Source organism: Octopus sinensis, linkage group LG2, assembly GCF_006345805.1.
Source record: "Octopus sinensis linkage group LG2, ASM634580v1, whole genome shotgun sequence".
Classification (NCBI taxonomy): domain Eukaryota; kingdom Metazoa; phylum Mollusca; class Cephalopoda; order Octopoda; family Octopodidae; genus Octopus; species Octopus sinensis.
The window spans coordinates 28,904,575-28,927,133 of record NC_042998.1 but is presented as its reverse complement, the minus strand read 5'-3'; the positions used below and the strand labels follow the sequence as shown (position 1 = coordinate 28,927,133).

Genomic DNA, 22,559 nt, shown 5'->3' with positions numbered 1-22,559 from the left:
GACAAAAATCATATGAGTTTGTTTTTATGTTAGAGAGCAAATATATTCACACATAAACAAATACACAGAACAAATACATGCGCATCCACCGAGATTATTTTATTTTCTTTCTTCCTCCTTCTTTACTAATCCTTTCAACGGAAAGTGAAAGTAGGTCTCTTGTCCTAATTACACATTTGCACGCACACACACACACACACACACACACTCACACACAAACACACGCATGAACATAAATTTGTTCTCTTATTCTCTTACCTGTTTCAGTCAATTGACTGCGGCCATGCTGGAGCATCGCCTTTAGTCACACGAATGGATCTCGGGACTTATTCTTTGTAAGCCTAATACTTATTCTATCAGTCCCTCTTGCTGAACTGCTAAGTTACGGGGATGTAAACTCAACAAAATCAGCTGTCAAGCGATGGTGAGGTGACAAATACAGACGCACAAAAATAAACATATATACATATATATATACACACACACACATACATATATATATGTATGTGTGTATATATATATATATATATTTCTTTACTACCCATAAGGGGCTAAACACAGAGGGGACAAACAAGGACAGACAAAGGAATTAAGTCGATTACATTGACTCCAGTGTGTAACTGGTACTTAATTTATCGACCCCGACAGGATGAAAGGCAAAGTCGACTTCGGCGGAATTTGAACCCAGAACGTAACGGCAGACGAAATACGGCTCCGCATTCGCCCGGCATGCTAACGTTTCTGCCAGTTTGCCGCCTTTTATATATGTGTATATATATATACTGCCTTTTATATGTGTGTATATATATATATATATATAGCCGTGATTGACCAAAGCCTTGAGTGAATTTGGTTAACAGAAACTGAAAGAAGCTTGCTGTATATATATATATATATATATATCTATATCAGATTGGTGCCTGGTACAGCCTCCTGGCTTTCCAATCCTCAGTCAAACCATCCAACCCATGCCAGCATGGAAAGTAGATGTTAAGTGAAGATGATATGTGTGTGGGTGGGTGGGTGTTTGCCCCCAACCAACACTTAACTGGTGTTGGTCTGTTTATATCGCCATGGCTTAACCAGTGTGTATTGTTATGCAACACTTCCTTTGCATTTGGTTCAAATTTCTGGTTTCATTTCATTGACCTACACTTGTGACAGTAGACCCCCCTTCCGCTTTTTTGGGTGATGTTCCATTACAGACCCTTTTGCAGTCTTCACTATCTCATTCCATATTTCCATATCTTTTTGGGATCCCCCCCCTCTACTAAGCATTCAATCTACTTTAAGCAATCTGTACTTATACATATGAATATAAAAAATTATATCGACATAAATATAAACATATATGTGTGTGTGTGTGTGTGTATACACGCATGTTATATTTTATTGTAAATATTCTCAGATATCTTGTTTTTTGATAAACTCACACATACACACTCAAACACTCTTTTGCTATTTTTCTCTATTTTGTAACCGTTTACTTGTTTATTTATTTACATACTTTTAAAAGGTGAAATTCTTGCTCTACATTATTATTTATTATTTCACAACGAATACTAAATCTCTCAGACAAAAATAAAAACAAACAGGAAAAAAAAAACTGCCTCCCCACTCAAAGAAAATGTATAAAAATCTATAAAGAAAACATGAATGGAAGCAAAAGATTTCTTTCAAATATACAGAATTATCCTGGAAAGTATGAAGTAGAAATGGAATGAAAATAAAGACAAAAAAGATAAGAGATAAGAACTTTAAAGAAAAAGATTATAAAAATGAAATAAACTCGAGGTGAGTTAAAGAACAAACAAAGATACTGAAAGTTTAGGAAAAGAAAAAGAATTTGAGGATAAGAAGAAGAAGAAAAAGGAAAGTTTGGAAATGGTAAGAAAAATTTTGAAGTAAACAGAAGTGAAAGCTGTAATAGTGTGTGTAGGTCAGAATAATAGGTGGCTGGGGAGACAGACAGACAGAGATAAAGTTGGGGAAGAATACTTGCCTATGCTACAGACTACCTGCTGTAGGTCAGAAAAGGTCATGTTTGTTATTTATTAGTATAGGTTTTATGGCATTTTGGTAACCTAGTGAATGAAATGCTAATACATACATACACACACATAAATATATACGTACACACATACACATACATACACACATGAATATACACACATACATATATATACTTGTAATTATTGTAATTATGGAACACATTGCCTAAATACCAATCTTGAGAAATAAGGCTTCTCAAAACCAGAAAGGAGAAAGCTAATTCGAAGACTACAGATCCAATCCATCACTGGAACTGTAAAAATCTGTGACACTTTCCAGAAGTTTATCATTTACATATATATGAGCATGTCTAGATATGTAGCTATATGCATGAGAATACATACATAAAACATACAAATCTGCACGCTTGACCGAGGAAAGAAAACTTCAAATGACCCATCCTTGTTTTCTTTGTATCGGCTATCTGGATGTTTTGTTGTCCCATTTTTGTATCACCTAGTTGTCCGGATGTTTTGCATTCTTGTCCCATTTTGTATTATATATATATATATATATATATATATATATATATATACATACATACATACATACATACAAACAAAAATACCCTGTTGTTGATGTTGAAATTCACATGAAGGAACCTTGGATCTAGGTTAGAAACCAGTTCTTTCTCTATTGGCAAGAAATCTTGAAATAAACTGAATGACATACATACATTACATACATGCATAGATACATATATACATATGTACGTACATTACATACATACATGCATACATGCAAGACTTTTCTGAAGTTTAAAACCTGACATTGTTTTCGTTATCTACATTCCAATAGTGGAGCTTTGTATCTTTGTTAGAAACCAGTACCTTCTTCAGAGGAAGAAACTAAATGATTAAATACAAAAGAGATACCTACATACATATGTATATGTAAGTGTAATTGCATACCTACATTTGTTAACTCGTCTTTACCTTTGTTTTTCCATGCTAGCATGGGTTAGAACAGTTGTTCTCAACCAAGGTAACTTATCTTTTTGGCAAAAGAGACCGATAGAATAAGTATATGGCTTACAAAGAATAAGTCCTGGGGCCGATTTGCTCGACTAAAGGTGGTGCTCCAGCATGGTCACAGTCAAATGACTGAAACAAGTAAAAGAGTAAAAGAGTAAAGAGTATACTCTAGCATGGAAAAACTGATGTTAAATGAAGAAATGCATAAACACACACACACATTTATATTTGACCAACATCATTATTTTTAAATCTGCTCTTCTACGCTTGTATGTGTCTGTCTATATAATTATATTACAATGCTACACAATTTGAGCGTGATCATTACCAGCATCGCTTTACTGGCACTCAAGCCCCGTGCTAGTAGGGTATTAAGAGCACCATCCGAGTGTGATTGTTGCCAGAGCGGCTACCAGGCCTCCGTGCCAGTGGCACGTAAAATACACCATTCAAGCGTGATCATTACCAGCATTGCCTTACTGGCACTCAAGCCCCATGCTAGTAGGGTATTAAGAGCACCATCCGAGTGTGATTGTTGCCAGAACGGCTACCAGGCCTCCGTGCCGGTGGCACGTAAAAGACACCATTCAAGTGTGATCTATACCAGCATCGCCTTACTGGCACCTGTGCCGGTGGCATGTGTAAAAAGATTCGAGCGAGGTCGTTGCCAGTAACGCCTGACTGGCACCCGTAAAAAGCACCCATTACACTCTTGGAGTGGTTGGCGTACAGTAGGGCATCCAGCTGTAGAAACTCTGCCAGATCAAGATTGGAGCCTGGTGCAGCCATGTGGTTCACCATCCCTCAGTCATTCCTCCAACCCATGCTAGCAGGGAATGCGGACGTTAAATGATGATGATGATGATGAATGCTAATATCATTCAGATGTAACAAAAATTCTGAATAGCAGCCTTCCTATTTTTACAGAAAATTACCGTTTTGACACAATATATAAACATAAGATTGGAGAGTTCACAGCTTTCCATTTCTTTCAATTCTTCATATTTTCTTGTCTGCTTTAGAGTCCTCACTCAATATCTTCCTTAACTTACCAATGTTTGAAATACAATCGATATCTTCACCAACTTACAACCTATTTCTTTTACTGTTCCACAAATACATTCCTATTATATTATTAACTTCAATCACACCTCCCTCCCTCCCCCTCTCTCTCTATCTATCTCCAGTTCTCTCATACACGCATGACCTCTTGTCTCTAATAGCTAATCTCTCCTTCGGTTTACAGGCAAGCAATTTATAGCCAGATATTTACATGAATTGTTAGAGCAGGTGTTTTTACAGACTAACAACCAGCCTGAAGCTATTCATTCAACCATGAAATGGCAGTGCTTACTTATTTTCCTTTCAGGTTGGTCAAAAGCAAGCAGAGTTACATGCTTTTCTTCAGGACCTAATGTAATTTTCTGCAATAAACGGGACCGACTTAAGGGTTGGTGGTTCATTGAGTAAAATAAGTGATGATGCCTTAATGAGAAAAAAAAAGAGAGTTTTTATGCTCCTTGCCCATCTCTGTTCACAAGGACAGTCTTTATTTTGAAAGAGAGAATATTCTCAGGGAAGAGTCTTGAATTCCACTTTCGTTTGTTTTTCATAATTCAATCATTTTAAGGAGCAGTTCAATAGCAAAAATGGTAGAGTTATCATCACCATCATTATAATCATTATCATCCTTTAATGTAAATTTTCCATGCGGGCATGGGTAGGATGGTTTGACAGGAGCTGGTGAGCAAGAAGATTGCATCAGGCTCCAATGTCTGCTTTGACTGGATGCCCTTTACAGGGTGTATTGGGTGCTTTTTATGTGGCATTGGCACTAGTGATGTTACTAAGCAACTCACAAGACAAGACCCCCCACACACCTGAAGAAGTGATGGGTATTGAGGAGGGTGGCATTATGCCAGGTGATGAGAAATTAAAGTATGATACAGGGAGAGAAATAGGTGTCTAATTGTAGGGAAGATACATGGTTGTCCCAGTTGGAAAAGAAAGAGTATGGGTGGTAAAGAATTGTGAGGGCACACCTTTAATTAACAGGAAGGTGATTACAAGTGAAGTGACAAGGGTGGATAAGTAACTACAAGGTAATAAACATTTTACAGTTCTTAATGAGTTCCAATTAACTGAGATCAACACTACCTTTCATCTCTCATTAATGGAATAAATATCAGAGATATACATATAATAATTAAACGAACCACTCCGCTATAAATTTGTGGCCTTGTACCAATACCAGGAATCAAATAGTTTAATCCTTTAGCATTTAAACTGACCATATCCAGCACGAATATTCTGTTTTATGAAAAGCCAGACTAGATCTGGTGTCTCACATTTACCCTACAACATCATTTAAAAAATTTCTTAAATCACATCACAAGAATCTCAAAGCCATAAGATAATGGTTTGATTAATTCAAAACAATTTGAATAAACACCCATTAAATTTGACTGAATAAATCAGAATGCTGATAGGTTAATCATTTTGTTTCTGAATCGGGAAATTCCCCAGACACACGACTTTTGTACTAGTGAAGTTTTTGATATTTGGCACAAACCAGCAGCAGTGTTTAAAAGAAAAAAACTAAAAAGGAGAAAACAGAAAGAGTTTCAGAAGGGAATTATCAGCAATCTTCTTATCTTAAAAGAAAGTAAATAATGGAATAATAAAACAGAAAGTGAAAACAAGATAACCAAGGTTCAAACTTATGGTTTGAAATTTTGGCACAAGGCCAGCAAATTCGAGGGAGGGGTACGTCAATTATGTCGACCTCAGTGATCAACCGGTACTTTATTTTATCAACCCTGAAAGGGATAAAATGTAAAGTTAACCTTGGTAGAATTTGAACTCAGAACAACGACGGGTATAATGCCACCAAGCATCTTGTCCAGTGTGCTAATGATTCTGTCAGCTCACCACCTTCACTTATGGTCATATTAATAATTTTAAGGTGATGAACTGGCAGAACCATTAGCTTGCCACACAAAATCCTTGTTCTGAGTTCAAATTCCACTGAGGTCAACTTTGCCTTTCATCTTCTTTAGGGTCAACAAAATAAGTACTTGGCAGATACTGAGGTTGATGTAATCAACTAGGATCCTTCGCCTGAAAACTGCAAGTGCTATACCAAAATTTGAAACTGTTATTTTGATTATACAGTTCTATATTTCAGAGATGAGGAATTATTTATATTATTTACATTTGACAGATATTTGTCATCTTGTTTGTTGTTAACACGTTTTGGCTGATATACCCTCCAGCCTTCATCAGGTGTCTTGAGACAAAGTTAAAATAAGACAGAGAACACCACTGGAAAATATGGAAACTAAAAGAAGCAGCATATATGCTAGGACACAACAACCTCCTAAGCAGACCGAGTGCAGATATGAATAGCATATGGGAAGGATAGGAAAATATTAGATTTATAAGCACTAAAATTCACTCTGTAATTGCCCACGGGTGTATGGCTTAGTGGTTAAGAGCGCGGGCCACTATCCCCAAGATTCCGAGTTTGATTCCAGGCAGTGACCTGAATAATAATAATAATATCGAAAAATACCTTAGGAATGAGAACCCAGTTTTGAAATTTCCCCAAGACACCTGATGAATGCTGGAGGGTATATCAGCCGAAACATTGTGTTAACAACAAACAAGACGAGGACAAATATCCATCAAATGTAAACAATGTGTGTGTGTATATATATATATATATATATATATATATATACATACACATACAGCAGGCTTCTTTCAGTTTCCATCTACTTCAGCCTCAGGTCAACCAAAGTCTTGCGAGTGGATCTAGTAGATGGAAACTGAAAGAAGCTCATCATATATATATATATATATATATATATATAATTATACATATACTTATATATATACACACACAGGAAGGTATATCAACAAACAAGATGATGACAAATATCTGTCAAATGTAAATAATGTGTTGTATTGATAATTCTGTAAACCATTGAACAATAAAAAGAATATAAAATAATGAGTCATGGGACATACTGCAATAGAGGATTGCCACTTGACGAGTTTCTTTACGAAGCCTATCTAGGGTTTGTATCTGGGAAGTTAATGAAGCATTCTCGATTATACTGTGTTGCTACTGTTTTTAGTATAATTGTTGCGCCTACCATTGAAATTATTACAAACAGGTTGGGGGTGTGGACACTGTCTGAGAGTGGAGATTCTTAACTTTGCCAGTGAAACAGGACTGGTAACAGGATATGAAATGAAGAGAACTCAGCAGAATTATTCAAAATATTGAGTCACTTAGGTCGATGAGTCAATGTTTTGAGTCAACCTCAGTACACTATATATGAAACAGGATGGAAAATGCCAAGAAGCAACTAATAAACTCTCTGAATAATATTCAAACTACTAAACACACACACACATTTGCATACACACCCACAACCTCTGCTTCACAACTGGTGTTGGTGTGAAATAAATACCAGACTTGTAAAGAAAAGAATAAGCAATGAGATCGATCTATTTGTCTAAAATTCTTCAAAATGATGCCATGCATAGCCACAATCCATTGACTGAAACAAGACACACACACACACAGACACACACACACACACATATATATATATATTATATATATATATATATATATACACACACATTTCAATATAGAAACAATAGCCAATATATATATATATATATATGTATGTATGTATATAAATCTCTGTGTGTGTGTGCTTGTGCATGCATGTGTATATGCTTCTGTCTGTGTGTATGTATTTCTCTCGCTTAGCACATTTTGTGGATGCCTATGCAAAATACAAGGAGATAATAAGATGCCCAGGAAGCCTAATCTCTTCCTTGATCCCACCAGAATAAATAAGAAAAAAAAACAGGAAAGCAACACAACTTAGATAAATAAAATTAAAGGACTTAAATAAAGTAGTCAACTCAAGGAAATCACACGGACTTGAAGCAAGACACAAAATTCCAACAAATGACAGAAAAAAGAAAAAAAAAACAATATCTCTCCTTCTTCTCCCAGCCTTTCTCTCTCATTCTTTCTTACACTTTCTGCTTGTTCCCATTGTAACCTTTTAATCAGCTTAGATAACTATGGATGGTAAATTCAGAAAGTGCTTTACCATCTGTTGCGATATATTAACATTTCCTTCTCCAAGAGGTCTAACAAATTGCATTTGCTTGGAGATCTCTAATCTTTTGGTAGGGTTAAAAGATTCTTAGATTCAGAACTGGTCATGATAATAACCTTCACAGACCTTTTACTAATAGCTACTGCATTGTATAGATATATATGCACACAGTCTATGTAGATGGAGGTTTAAATCCAAGCTACATCCTCTTGAAGCACATCTGCTAATTCCAGTGGTGTGCTTGATTCTCTGTCTGAAGAATTTCAAATAGGGGGATATCTTACATGTTTTCTTCCAAATGTACGACTTTGGAACTCTTATTAACAAATGAAACAGGCATAAAGGGGAATAAATAATACCCCCAAAATTTTATCTAATCTCCTCTTTTAACATACATACACAAATATATGCATATATATATATATATATATATATATATAATATATATATATATATATATATATATATATTCTGTTGTGTCTGGGGAGAGTCATTTTCTTTTTGTGCCTTATAATGTAACACACTCACCAGTAAAATTTCCACATATTTCTTATTTTTATTTTCCTGAAATTTTTGTTGCATCTTGCAACCTTTTCAAGAGTCAACTTTTAAAAAACTAAACTTTTAAAAATTCTATTTCTGATGAAGGAAATGCAGTCACCAAAGGCAAAAGAATAAGCTTTTGCTTTGTGTATTCTCTGAAGCGATTGTGAGATACCTCACTTCATTATATTTTTATTTCATTCGTGAACTGCTTTATTTAATTCAAGGACAATTTTAAATCACCTTACTCTATTTAATTTTACTTCATTCAAGGACTGTTGTAAATCTTTTAAACATCTCACCTGCTCGTGTGTATATATTTGATTGCATTCCTAATTTGAATATGTACTGGCCAGACTAGGAGGATGATAAACTAATCTGTCTTCTCTTCCTCCTTGAACTTTGATATATATATATGAAATTATAATTTAGAGTATTTAAGAGATATCACCACGCTTGAAATATTTAAATAATGATCTTATCATTATATAAATTTATATATATATATATATATATATATATAGACAGATAGACAGAGGAACTGATGGACAGAGAGATCGATATTATATGACCCTTTTAGTACCAACTAGCCCAGACCACCATGGCTCTAAGATATAAACTTCCTGTTTCAAAGTAAACTATATTAAAACCTTCCATCAGAATTCCTTGTTAATTTCTGTTCCAAACACCAATTTAAAAATGACAAAGTAATTCAAAATTAATTGAAACAAGGCGGTGTACTTCAAGAGAACTTTGGTAACAAAAGGGTTAGCAAGAACAGAATTACAAATGAGCTTGTGGTTACAAACAGGAAAATTTAATGGTCAAAAACACATTTGACCACATTGTAGCAAATTAGCTAGCGACTGCTGACATAGAAGTTTAATAATCAAAAACTTCGGCAGTAAAACCCACAAAAATTCTACCATTATAAAAGAAGCAATAGAGATGCCAAATTTATTTCGGTTCTTGATAATGGGAGGAAATTGATTGTTCCAAACTAACTGCAAAAGCTGATATGAAAATATGAAAAATCTGTAACAGGAAAGATAAAACTGGAACATAGTCATGTGTTTAATGAAGCGTATATATACAAACACACACACACACACACACACACACACACATATATATATGATGATGATGATGATGATATATATATATATAGTTGGAATTTACAAAACAACAAAGAAAACAAAAGACTAAGACGGACGTGTAAACAACAAACATGCATCAGTTTAATGCTCGATATATACGCAATATATACACACACACACATATATATGTATATGTAAAACACATACACACATATTTATATATATGCACACAGACACATGCGTATATACATATACATGCATATATTAAAATCAACAGAAATTTCTGCAAAGCACCTCTCCATAACAACCCATCCTAAAAAAACCTAATTACCATTTCACTCAAACCCACAGAGACTATATAAAGCCGAGATTAATTTCCAATGCCTCATATCTAATGATGGCTTAACTGGCCAAAACACCAAAGTCACCATCAATAGTTCTTCAACAATAATACACACACACACACACACACATACACACACACATACATTATACATATTAGGTGCAGGCATGGCTGTATGGTAAGAAGTTTGCTTCCCAGCCACATGGTTCCAGGTTCAGTCCCACTGCTTGGTATCTTGGGCAAGTGTCTTCTACTATAGCCTTGGTCTGACCAAAGCCTTTTGAGTGGATTTGGTAAATGGAAACTGAAAGAAGCCCATCGTATATATGTATATATATATGCGCATGTCTGTCTGTGTGTCATTCTGTGTTTGTCCCTCCGCCATCGTTTGATAACGAATGTTGGTGTTTACTTCCCCGAAACCTAGCGGTCCAGCAAAAGTGACTGATAGAATAAATACAAGGCTTACAAAGAATAAGTCTAGGGGTTGAATTGTTCGACAAAAGCTGGTGCTCCAGCATGGCCACAGTCAAATGACTGAACCAAGTAAAAGAATAAAAGAATATGTTCATATATATATATATGCGCAGGAGTGGCTGTGTAGTATGTAGCTTGCTTACGCACCACATGATTCCGGGTTCAGTCCCACTGCGTGGAAACTTGGGCAAGTGTCTTCTACTATAGCCTAGAGCTGACCAAAGACTTGTGAGTGGATTTGGTCGACGGAAACTGAAAGCAGCCCATCGTGTGTATATATATATATATATATGTGCGTGTATATGTTTATGTCTGTGTTTGTCCCCTCCAGCATCTCTTGACAACCGATTCTGGTGTGTTTACGTCCCCGTAACTTAGCGGTTCGGCAAAAGAGACCGATAAAATAAGTACTAGGCTTACAAAGAATAAGTCCTAGGGTCGATTTGCTCAACTAAAGGTGGTGTTCCAGTATGGCCACAGTCAAATGACTGAAACAAGTAAAAGAGTAAAGAGTATACATACATATATATATATATATATACACACACATACACACACACATATATATTTATATACATAAACATACACATACATATATGCATATATACACGCATGCACATACACATGCATATATGCATACATACACATGCATATGTAACATTTGCCTCACACAGCTCAATCCAATGTTGCAGAAGAAGACGCATGCCAAATGTGCCCTGCAATGACATGAACTTCAGAAGCACTTGCTTACAAAGCAAACCAATATCAGCTCTGCTAGCGCCCACAAGATACATGTAAACACATGTAATAACTCTAGAGGCTAAACAACTGCTCTTCTCTTCCAAATTGCCTTCCTCTATGCACTTTTTGTCATAGCTGTCACATAAAATCTCTCGTATCCGTTATTATACCTCATCTGCTGTTTCAATTACAAAAACTAATAGGATGTTGTTTCACCTGAGGGCATCAGCGTTAATGAGAATGAAAACAGTGATAAAGATGTGATGTATCTCTGGCTGATTGCAGCTATCAAACTCACAGTTTGCTGTTCGGAAAATAACAGAATACACGGAGATTATAAAAACGAATTAAAATGATATGAGGTGAAAAAAAAACAGGTTCTAAATAGTATCTTGTCATAATAATTTCAATTATGTAAATACAAGATGTTTTGTTTGTTCGTTTCTTCTTCTTTTTTTTCTTATTATCATTTGGATCCTTCCTTTACCTTCTTTTCATCATCCATAACTCCCTGAATTTCCAGATAGAAATCTTATCAAGTTTTTTTTTTTTTTTTAGTTTTGTTTTGTTTTGTGTTTTGTAGTATGAAAGATACTTTGATATTTAACAGATGAAAATGTAAACAAAATATAAACATAAAAATTCATATAGTAAACACTACAGCTTTTCTATCTCAGCTTTTTTCTCTCTCTTATCTCGCAAACTCCAATACAAACATACATAAATCTCTCAGTTACTTAAGGCAATATTCTATGTCACTGCGACCTGGTTTCTCATAGCTAAACATGTCTTAGGTAGAATAATCAAATAACAGTTTTCTTCTCATAAGGAATAAAATAAAAATAATAATTAATTTCTGGAACAATGGATCTGAAAGCACATATCATCATTTAACGTCCGCTTTCCATGCTAGCATGGGTTGGACGGTTTGATTGAGGACTGGCGAACCAGACTCCAATCTGATCTGGCAGAGCTTCTACAGCTGGATGCCCTTCCTAATGCCAACTACTCCGAGAGTGTAGTGGGTGCTTTCACATGCCACCGGCACGGGGCCAGTCAGGCGGTTCTGGCAATGACCTCGCTCAAATCTTTTACACATGCCACCAGCACAGGTGCCAGTAAGGCGATGCTGGTAATGATCATGCTCGAACGGTGTCGTTTCGGTGCCACCAGCATGGAGTCCAGACAGCCACTCTGGCAACGATCACGCTCGGGTAGTGTTCTTAATACCCTACTAGCATGGGGCTCAAGTGCCAGTAAGGTGATGCTGGTAACGATCATGCTTGAATGGAAAAAAACATCATGTCTATGGGAGATGTGAGTTTATATCCAATGAGCAGCCTTAAACTTTTTGAATCCAAAAGGGTTTGTCATCATCATCATCATCATCGTTTAACGTCCGTTCTCCATGCTAGCATGGGTTGGACGGTTAGCATGGAGAACGGACGTTAAACGATGATGATGATGATGATGATAAACCCTTTTGGATTCAAAAAGTTTAAGGCTGCTCATTGGATATAAACTCACATCTCCCATAGACATGATGTTTTTTTCCATTCAAGCATGATCGTTACCAGCATCACCTTACTGGCACTTGAGCCCCATGCTAGTAGGGTATTAAGAACACTACCCGAGCGTGATCGTTGCCAGAGCGGCTGTCTGGACTCCATGCCGGTATGCTATTATTTATAGTATTATGTGCTTCAAGCTCTACTGATTCATAAAAGTATATTTCATGTCTTCTTGAAAGTTTATGAATGCTAATGACATCATAAAATATTTTAGTAGAGAAAGATTTGAAAATTTGTGATGTTCATGCCTTTCCCAAGGATACCAGCAGCTGAAATAACATATATGCTTCAACTAGGAAGCGAAAATAGTTTCTAAGGAGTCTGTCTGCCTCAATTCTGCAAAATTATACTTTATAATTATAAAAAAATTGTAAATTTTTCATTTGTTTTTCAGTGTATATCAGCATAGACCTAATTAAAAGAAAGTATTTCTTTAATTAATTTTTAATATTAATTGGATTTCAACAATTAATAGGCATAGGAGTGGCTGTGTGGTAAGTAGCTTGTTTACCAACCACATGGCACCTTGGGAAAGCATCTTTTACTATAGCCTCGGGCCAACCAAAGCCTTGAGAGTGGATTTGGTAGACAGAAACTGAAAGAAGCCCGTTGTATATATGTATGTGTGTGTATATGTTTGTGTGTCTGTGTTTGTCCACCCAACATCACCTGACAAGCGATGTTGGAGTGTTTACCTCCCCGTAACTTAGTGGTTCGGCAAAAGAGACGATAGAATAAGTACTAGGCTTACAAAGAATAAGCCATGGGGTCGATTTGCTCTCAACTAATGGCGGTGCTCCAGCATGGCCACAGTCAAATGACTCAAACAAGTAAAAGAGTATATCTGCCAGCTGCACCTTCTGATAGAAACATCACCGCTTCTTATTGAAGGCAGGATTTGAACTCAGAATATTCAAAAGCTGGATTAGATACAGCAAGGCAACTTCTCTGACACCCAAACAATTCAACCGATCACTGTCTTTGATTCATATTTTCTCTTTATCAACCTTGGAAGATGAAAGGCAAAGGTGACTTCTACAAGATTTGAAACCTGCGTGCAGAAGTCCAGATCAAATACTGCAAAGCACTCTATCTGACCCTCTAACAACTCTGCCAATTACCACTTCTATATATGAGTAAGTAAATCCTATTATATTCATTTGCTTATTCTACTTGTACAAAGCCCAAAGTTGTACAAATGATGTAACATTATCCAACACTGCACAACATATTCTCCGCCATGGGACAAAAGCTCAACTCTGAACATCTCAATAAAACACAAAAAAATGGCAATTCCAGACATCAGATAATAGAAATCTAGTTTTACAAACAAATCTTTACAAAATACTAAAGTGGTATACAGTTCTGTTTGGTACCTGTTAACGACGGCAAGGTGCACTGGGCCTTTTGACATTTCAGAATGTTTACCATAAATACAATGCAGAACTGGTAACAGAACACAAAGAAAGTGTCAACACTTCACTTAGAAAGAAAAGCATTCCATTGAAGAAGAAGAAGAAGAAGGAGGAGGAGGGGCGAGGAAGGGGAGGAGGCGGAGAAGAAGAAGAAGAAGAAGAAGAAGAAATCCAATAAAATAAAACAACCACCAACAGGATAGATAACCAAAACAGAAGAACACAACTTGCATTAAACACACAACACACAAAGCAAACACTAATACAACAAAAGACTGCAACCAGACTCCATAGCAAAACCAAACTGACACAATACCAGACCAGGAAGAGTTTACACTCCTCCAACAGAAAAGAACACGCAATGCTGCACACACCCTAGCAACACAGAGGTGGAGCAGGTGATGCAGTAGAAATCTGCCTGAAACTACCAAATGTATAATAATAATAATAATAACAATAATAATAATCCTGCCTACTAAAGGCACAAGACCTGAAATTTGGGAGGAGAGGAATAGTTAACTACATCGATCCCCAATGTTTCATTGGTACTTAATTTATCGACCCTGAAAGAATGACAGGCAAAGTTGATCTTGGTGAATAATAATAATAATAATAAATTATAACATATAGAAAATTGCACTACTGGGCACTGCACACATCCTATGCAAAACACTTTCAATACAGTAACCATAAGAGCATCACAGCAAACCACAGCACATACCCAAGGCACACAGAGCTGAGGTTGGTAGTGAAGTGAAAGTACACTATAAAAATAAAACTACTGAATAATAATAATGAGAAGAAGAAGAAGAGTAATAATAATATGAAGTAACAGAGAACTGGTGTGAGCATGTACCAAGTAAAATTATGCAGGAGGATGGAAAAGTAATGATACTCTGGGACTGATTTCAGACAGATTGTGTAATCAAACACCGTCGGCCAGATATTGCCATATTGAAAAAGAGAGACAAATACTGTCAGATCATTGATGTAGCCATACCAACTGACATGAATGTTGTGAGTAAAGAGGCTGACAAAATCACCAAATACTCCGAATTGAAAGTGGAAATGGCAAGAATTGTATGGAATGCCAGAGGGTAATGTAAAAGTGATAGCAGTGGTGATCGGAGCATTGGGCTCAATCCCATTGAAACTTTAAGACTCTTTAAGGCAAATGGAAATCCCAATGCAAGATTGATGTCTTGCAAAAAGCAGCCTTATTGGGCACAGCGCACACCTTAAGGAAAGTATTATCTGTCTGAGGTCCTTGTTGTGACTTGACAGATGACTAAAGACTCTGGTGCATTTTTACCTACACTGTGATACGAAGGAATAATAATAATGATAATAGTGATGATGATAAAGTTTGTTGTAAATTGCTTTGGAAATTGGAAATGTCCTGGTTTTCATTGAAAATGTTTGGTATCTTTTATTTAATATACTACAGAGCAAAATAATGTCAATCTTCAATACCAACTTTAAACAGGACCAGAGCAAGCACCTACAAATGACAATGGGTGTTTGACATAAGTTTACAAGTTAACAATGCTTGGACACTGAAAGAGTATGTACAACATAGTTTCATTGCTTTACACCCATTTTGCACAGTCCTGTCAGCAATGTTTCCATGCCTGTAGAGTTTATCACAAACCTACCAAGGAGCACTACTAAACCAAAGGTTTTTGGAAGTTATTCATTGTAGTCCCCAGCACCAAAGCCCTTTGAAACGGACCAGCTTGTTGATCCTCATCAGTACCAAGAATTTTTACAAGAATGTTGTCACTCTTACCCATCACTAGATCTCTCTATACGGTACCAGCACCAACTACACTGTCTAACTGGTAGAGGGCAGGCAGCACTTGATGATATTCCAGGTGTCAGACCATGATCTTTTATCAACCCAGGACTGCAACTTTATCAAAGAGATGAGCTGTGGAAAAATATGTCTTAAAAATGGAGACCACCACACCTGCTCATTGACCAAGAAAATCTGCAGGTTGTACAGCCTCGATGCATGTCCATGCATTAGCAGCCATGACATTCAGAACCTACATACCAGCAGATGCTGGCAAAAGATGGACTGCGTGAGCAGTGGGAAGCATCTTTTGCAGAGGAATTAGAATAGATACTATCCCAAACTTGCCAAATGTTCAGAGGTACTTTCTTATTTCTTTATTGCCCACAAGGGGCTAAATGTAGAGGGGACAAACAAGAACAGACAAAGGGATTAAGTCGATTACATCGACACCAGAGTGTAACTGGTACTTATTTTATCGACTCCAAAAGGATGAAAGGCAAAGTCGACCTTGGCGGAATTTGAACTGAGAATGTAACAGCAGAGGAAATACTGCTAAGCATTTCGCCTGGTGTGCAAACGTTTCTGCCAGCTCGCTGTTCAGAGGGGCTTTCTTCTTGGTCCATTTCAGAGTGGGTCCCACATAAAATGGATAAAACAACTAAATTAGAATATAAGGGTTTATTTTACAGATTAGAAACCACTAACAGAAGAAAGGAAATTATTTAAAATGTAGATAAGGTGAAAACAAGTAAAGTTAATGACCACATCAATATGGCTGTTCGATGTTGCCACTGTTTTAAACCCCAGGCTGATCTTCTGTCAGATGGTTATAAGTGCAGGCTGCATCCTGTTTATGTTACAAGCAAGGGAGCAAACCCACAGGAAAATATCTCTTTTCCACTCATGCACACACACAAACACACACACATTTCACATTTGCAATAATTACATATTGATTACTTTGTTGAATAACGTTTTCCCAGAATCACAATTGTGAATAGCTTATACGTAATTGTGTACATATGTAGATATGTATGTGTTTGTGTGCATGTATTTATGATTGCTAGTCTGTATGCGGAAATGCACACAGATAGATAGATAGAGAGACAGACAGACAGACAGACAACAAGAAACAAAATCTCAAAGCTATGTCGAAAGAAAAGTGATAAAGTAAACACGCTTATGGTCAATATCTGGCAAACCTAAACAGGACCAAAATAAATGTGAAACGAAGCCAAAAATGTCAAATGAGTCTCTTCTGAAAACTTGTCTGAGCTAGTCTAAAGACTAAGATGGAAGATTTTATAATTAATCATAGCAAAATAACTGATATTTCTCTTGAAAAACTATCTCCAACATATAACCAGTTTAGTGGCAGCCAATAATTTATTCCTGTCTTTTACTCTTTGGCTTGCCTTCTGGAGAAAGGGAAGTGTCTGAGATTTTTTTCTTTTTTCTTTCGCCAGAGAGTCATGAAATGGCATATTCTTGGATTCTTAGAATGTTTCTTTGAAACATTTAATTCATATATATATTCACCTGATGAAAACGATTTTTCATTTTTTATTTTTGCATGATGTAATAATCCTATTCATCAATAAAACCCATGTCTGAAACAGCTGTAGTGAGTGAACCACCGTCCATCTGTTGCTTTTTGTTTATTATTCACCTTACTCGTAACCTGCAATTGGCATAGATCTTGAGTTTACTGAGTGCGGACAGTTGGTGCATTGTTTGTACTTAGGGTGCAGACAGATGTTTGTAATTGCACATGCAACTGGAATATATATCCGTGTTTACTTTGCTATGTACAGTTATGTTCCTCTAATTATCGTTTAGTATATGATAGCAATTTCATTGACCTGACCTAGGTGCTTTGCTATTTAAGGAACCAGTTCACTTGAATCCTGACCCATAGAATGGGCTTCTATCAGTGTCCATCTACTAAACCCACTTACAAGGCTTTAGTTGGCCTGTGGCCATAGTAGATGGCACCGGTCCAGGGTGCCACACAGTGGGACTGAACCGAGAATCATGTGGTTGGAAAGCAAGCTTCTTACTACACAGCTATGCTTGCCCCTAATTGACTACTTTTTTCTGAATGTTTAGTCTTGGCCAAGTTATAGCACACACACACACACACACACATAATGTTGATAATAGCAGAGTGGAAGTCATGGTTACCATGAGAACAGTGACAACAAGATGATGAAGTTACAAACAGATGGTAAATGAGAGAAAGCTACCGGAAAACAAATTAAGAAAAGAATATCTTCTTGTCAGCATATTAATCTTGTCTTTTCTGATGAAAACATTACTCTCAAAGAAGTCAAGAACGTATCAACATAAAGAATTTAGAGATAGCAATAATATCTATATTCAAAGACTGTCAAGACAGCCCTCAACATAATAAAAGCATTAAACGTTAGCACGACAGGCAAAATGCTTGGCAGTATTTCGTCAGACTTCACATTCTGGGTTCAAATTCCACCGAGGTTGACTTTTATCCTTTCATCCTTTCAGGGTTGATAAATTATTTAATTTGATAACCAGTTGCACACTGATGTTGATCTAATCGACTGACCCCTTCCCCCAAAATGTTTGGGCCTTGTGCCTAGAGTTGAAAAGAAGAGCATCAAAATGAACTTGAAAGAAATTTACAGGATACATAAAACCTAGTAGTAGTAGTAGTTTCAAATTCTGGTGCCAGACTATCAATTTTAAGAGAGGAGACAAGTTGGTTACATCAACTCTAGAGCTTAACTAATACTTTTAGCCCCGAAAGGACAAATGACAAGGTCAGCATCAGCAGAATTTGAACTCAGAACATAACGACAGACGAAATGCCATTAACCATTTTGTCCAATGTGCTAACAATTCTACCAGGTCACTGCTTTAATGATAACAACAACAATAAAGATTCTTTTGATGGTAACATGGACCCAAGGCATTGAAGCCAATATAAAAAAAATTAATAATAGCACTCATTTTTTTTTAATTATTGCTACAAGGATGATGAAGTGTTCAACAGGACAAATTATAAAGATGGTTAGGATGTGGTTTGCAGAATTGGTTACAAGGTAAAAACAGAAGAAGAAGGATGGAAAATAAAAGTACACAGAAGGAATGACATGAGACATAAGAGGACAATGGCCTTGGGTCAATCAAGTGACTTCATAGATGTATCATTAACCTGCGTTAAACTTTTAGCATTTAGATTATCTGTCAAATGAAATACTTATTTATTCATATTGTTTTGAATTAATCTTGTATTATCTCATAGCTTTGAGATTTTGATGTTGTGACTGTTTATTTTTAGAATGGCACTGTAGGGAGGTGCAAAGGGCCGATTGGGATGTCGAAACAGGAAGAATATTTGGGCCAGATATGGTTCATTTAAACACTAAAGATGAAATTTAATGTTCATTGATTCACATCATTTTGAAATAATCATGCGTTATCTCAAAGCTCCAGGGTTTTCATGATGTGATTATAATGTGGTGTGGAAGAAAGAAAGTTGTGAATCTAGTCAAGTTAACGGTTCCTCATGAAGATAACATGGATGCCACTCAAGTTCAAAAGATTGACCATTATCTGAATATCCTTGAAGAATGTGAAGACAGGCTGGAAAGCAGAGCATTTTCGAATTGAAGTCAGATGTAGAGGATTCGTTGGACACAGTGTGAGGCAATTGTTATCATTAAGCCTAATTCATCGTAAAGTAAATACCAACATGAATGATATCCAAATAACAGTGGAAAGGACTAGCCACTGGATTTTGTTAAAAAGCAATGATGAGCAATGGCTAGAAGAATATTGAGCTATTTGATAACCAGTTGATCTAGCAAGTGGGACCTCAGGTTAAGTGTACAATGATACTGTCGTGAGGTAGGCCCTAAAATGGCACGCATTCTCTCCTGATGACCCCCATACATTTGCTGGCTTTTGGTATGTGGAACTTTCGACAGGTAGCGCTTGCATGTGCAAATTGTTTGCAGAACATCTAGCATGACATGGCAAGGTATGTGTAAGAGGCTGGATCTAGCTAATTTGAATAAAAAATAGGTAAAATATCTGGCCCATGTATAGCTGGTTTAAATGCTAAAGGTTTAAGGGAATGAGCCCCCTCCACATTACACTGTCTGCTCTGCAGGCATGCCTGTGATTTATTAAACAGATGTAAAACCACAAGTGACAAACAAGACTTTGAGAAGCACAAAGGTGGGTATAGATTGTTTTGGGCCAACATAACTAGACTTATTTAACCCTTTTGTTACTGTATTTATTTTGAGATGCTCCATGTTTCTTTCAATTAATTTTAAATATAACAAAGAATTTAGCAAAATAACTCAGTTATCATTCAGCAAGTATTAGGAACATAAATTGTGACTAAGGTTTTGGTGGAAGATTTTAATTCGAAACTTATGAAAACAAGACATTTGTAGTACAGAGCCAGAGGCAGTTTCAGGTGGATTGGTATCAAAAGGGTTAAATTAATCATTTGTTAACCCTTTTGTTACCATATTTCTGTTGAGATGTTCTGTGTTTCTTTCAATTAATTTGAAATATAACAAAGAATTTAGTAAAATAACTTAGTTATCATTCAGCTAGTATTAGGAACATAAATTGTGACTAAGGTTTTATTGGAAGATTTTAATTTAAAACTTATGAAAACAAGACATTTGTACTACAGAGCCAGAGCTGGTTTTGGCCGGGTTGGTAACAAAAGGGTTAAATAATAAATTCCCACCCTCCTCAACATAGCCACACACATTAAGATGGTATGACAGTGTTTTTGTTGTTTATCTTATTTATTTTCGTATAATACTAAACAATAAGTATATGTCTGGGTAGTTTACATTCAAATTGTGCCAAGATCAACTTCAACTTACATCTGTCTGGAAGATTCACTAAAATAAGTGTTTAATATAAGTAGCATTAAGATGAAGTAGTGAAGACTAAACTTTATGTATTGAGTTAGTTTTTTTGTGGGGAGATAACTGTAAGTGTTTTAATTGTTTAATTACGATTCGATATTTGTATAGAAACCACCAGTCTTATTCAGAAAGAATAACAAGGAAACCCACTTGCCTAAAGCATTACGCTAATATAAAAACAAATTATTAAAAATTATTGTTATTGTAACTATTATATTAATAGTCAACAATGAGCTTAAAGAAAAAAAAAATATTTTATAAGATTTCTTAAAACCTGTAAGAAGGGGAGAAAAAATTCAATATTGGATACTTGTAGAAGATTTCTGGAAGCATCTTTTCTTGAGTTTCCTTTTCAAATAATTCATTATTCTTTGGCATTAATTCTATCCTTTAGACTATAACTTCCAGCCTCAACTGCTCTTTTAATTAACAAATGACACAATAGTCTTTATTAGAACTTTTCCCTTTTCAAACTTATCAAAGGTTAGCTATTGGTTGACTCTCTTTCTCTCCTCCTTTCTTCTGTTTTTCATGGCTGCGGTTGCAGATCAATCTTCCTTTAAGCTTGGGGTGTAATCCACGAGAGATTTAGCTTTTATTGTTAGTAAGTTAAGAGATCATACAAATTCCTCTCATTCAATCATTTAAAGAAATCTGTGATTCTCAACCAGGGTCTACATTACCCTTTGGGGTCCATATAAGATTCTGTTGGTAAAATTTATGAGCAATAAATTGCTTTGTACTTCTACAATATTACTTGTTTCAGTCATTTGACAGTGGCCATGCTGGAGCACTACCTTTAGTCAAACAAATCGATCCCATGACTTATTCCTTGTAAGCCTGGCACATCTGTCAGTCTCTTTTACTGAACTACTAAGTTACGGGGACGTAAACACACCAACATTGGTTGTCAAGCAATGGTGGGGAGAAAAACAATCACACAAATACATACATATTTATATACACGATGGGCTTCTTTCAGTTTCCATCTACCAAATCCACACACAAGGATTTGGTCATCCCAAAGCTACAGTAGGAGATGCCCAAGGTGCTACACAGTGGGACTGAACCCAGAACCACGTGGTTGGGAAGCAAGCTTCTTACAACACAACTATTCCTGCATCTATATCATAAAATACCTAAAAAATTTTTTATACAATTGCTTATAACAATATAAGTGGGGTTTTTTTAAAATTTTAAATGGGAGTACAGTACAGACAACTTGTACTTGTTTTACTGACCCTGAAAAAAATAAAAGGCAAAGCTGACCTCGGCAGAATTTGAACTCAGAACTTAAAGACAGACGAAATGCTTATGTGTGTGTGTTTGTTGGGGGGGAATGTGTATGGTACCTGCATTATCAGTATCCCCTGTATTTTGTTTATGTATTTAACTATTCAATTCCATTTATTTGTCTGACTATAGTATAAGTTTCATTTATCTGTCTATCGTATTACTGGT

General features: G+C 36.1%; 1 protein-coding gene and 1 long non-coding RNA gene across 3 annotated transcripts in view; one reads left to right on the top strand and one right to left on the bottom strand.

Moving 5' to 3' along the window:
- The window catches only part of LOC115227587 (complexin), a 295,618-nt gene that overhangs the window by 174,443 nt on the left and 98,616 nt on the right, over positions 1–22,559 (bottom strand). The gene's annotated exons all lie outside the window — the stretch shown is intronic.
- On the top strand, positions 8,940–20,822 carry LOC118767453. Its single transcript, XR_005003377.1, has 3 exons — positions 8,940–9,029; positions 13,266–13,271; positions 20,812–20,822. It is a non-coding gene; the product is annotated as an uncharacterized LOC118767453 (long non-coding RNA).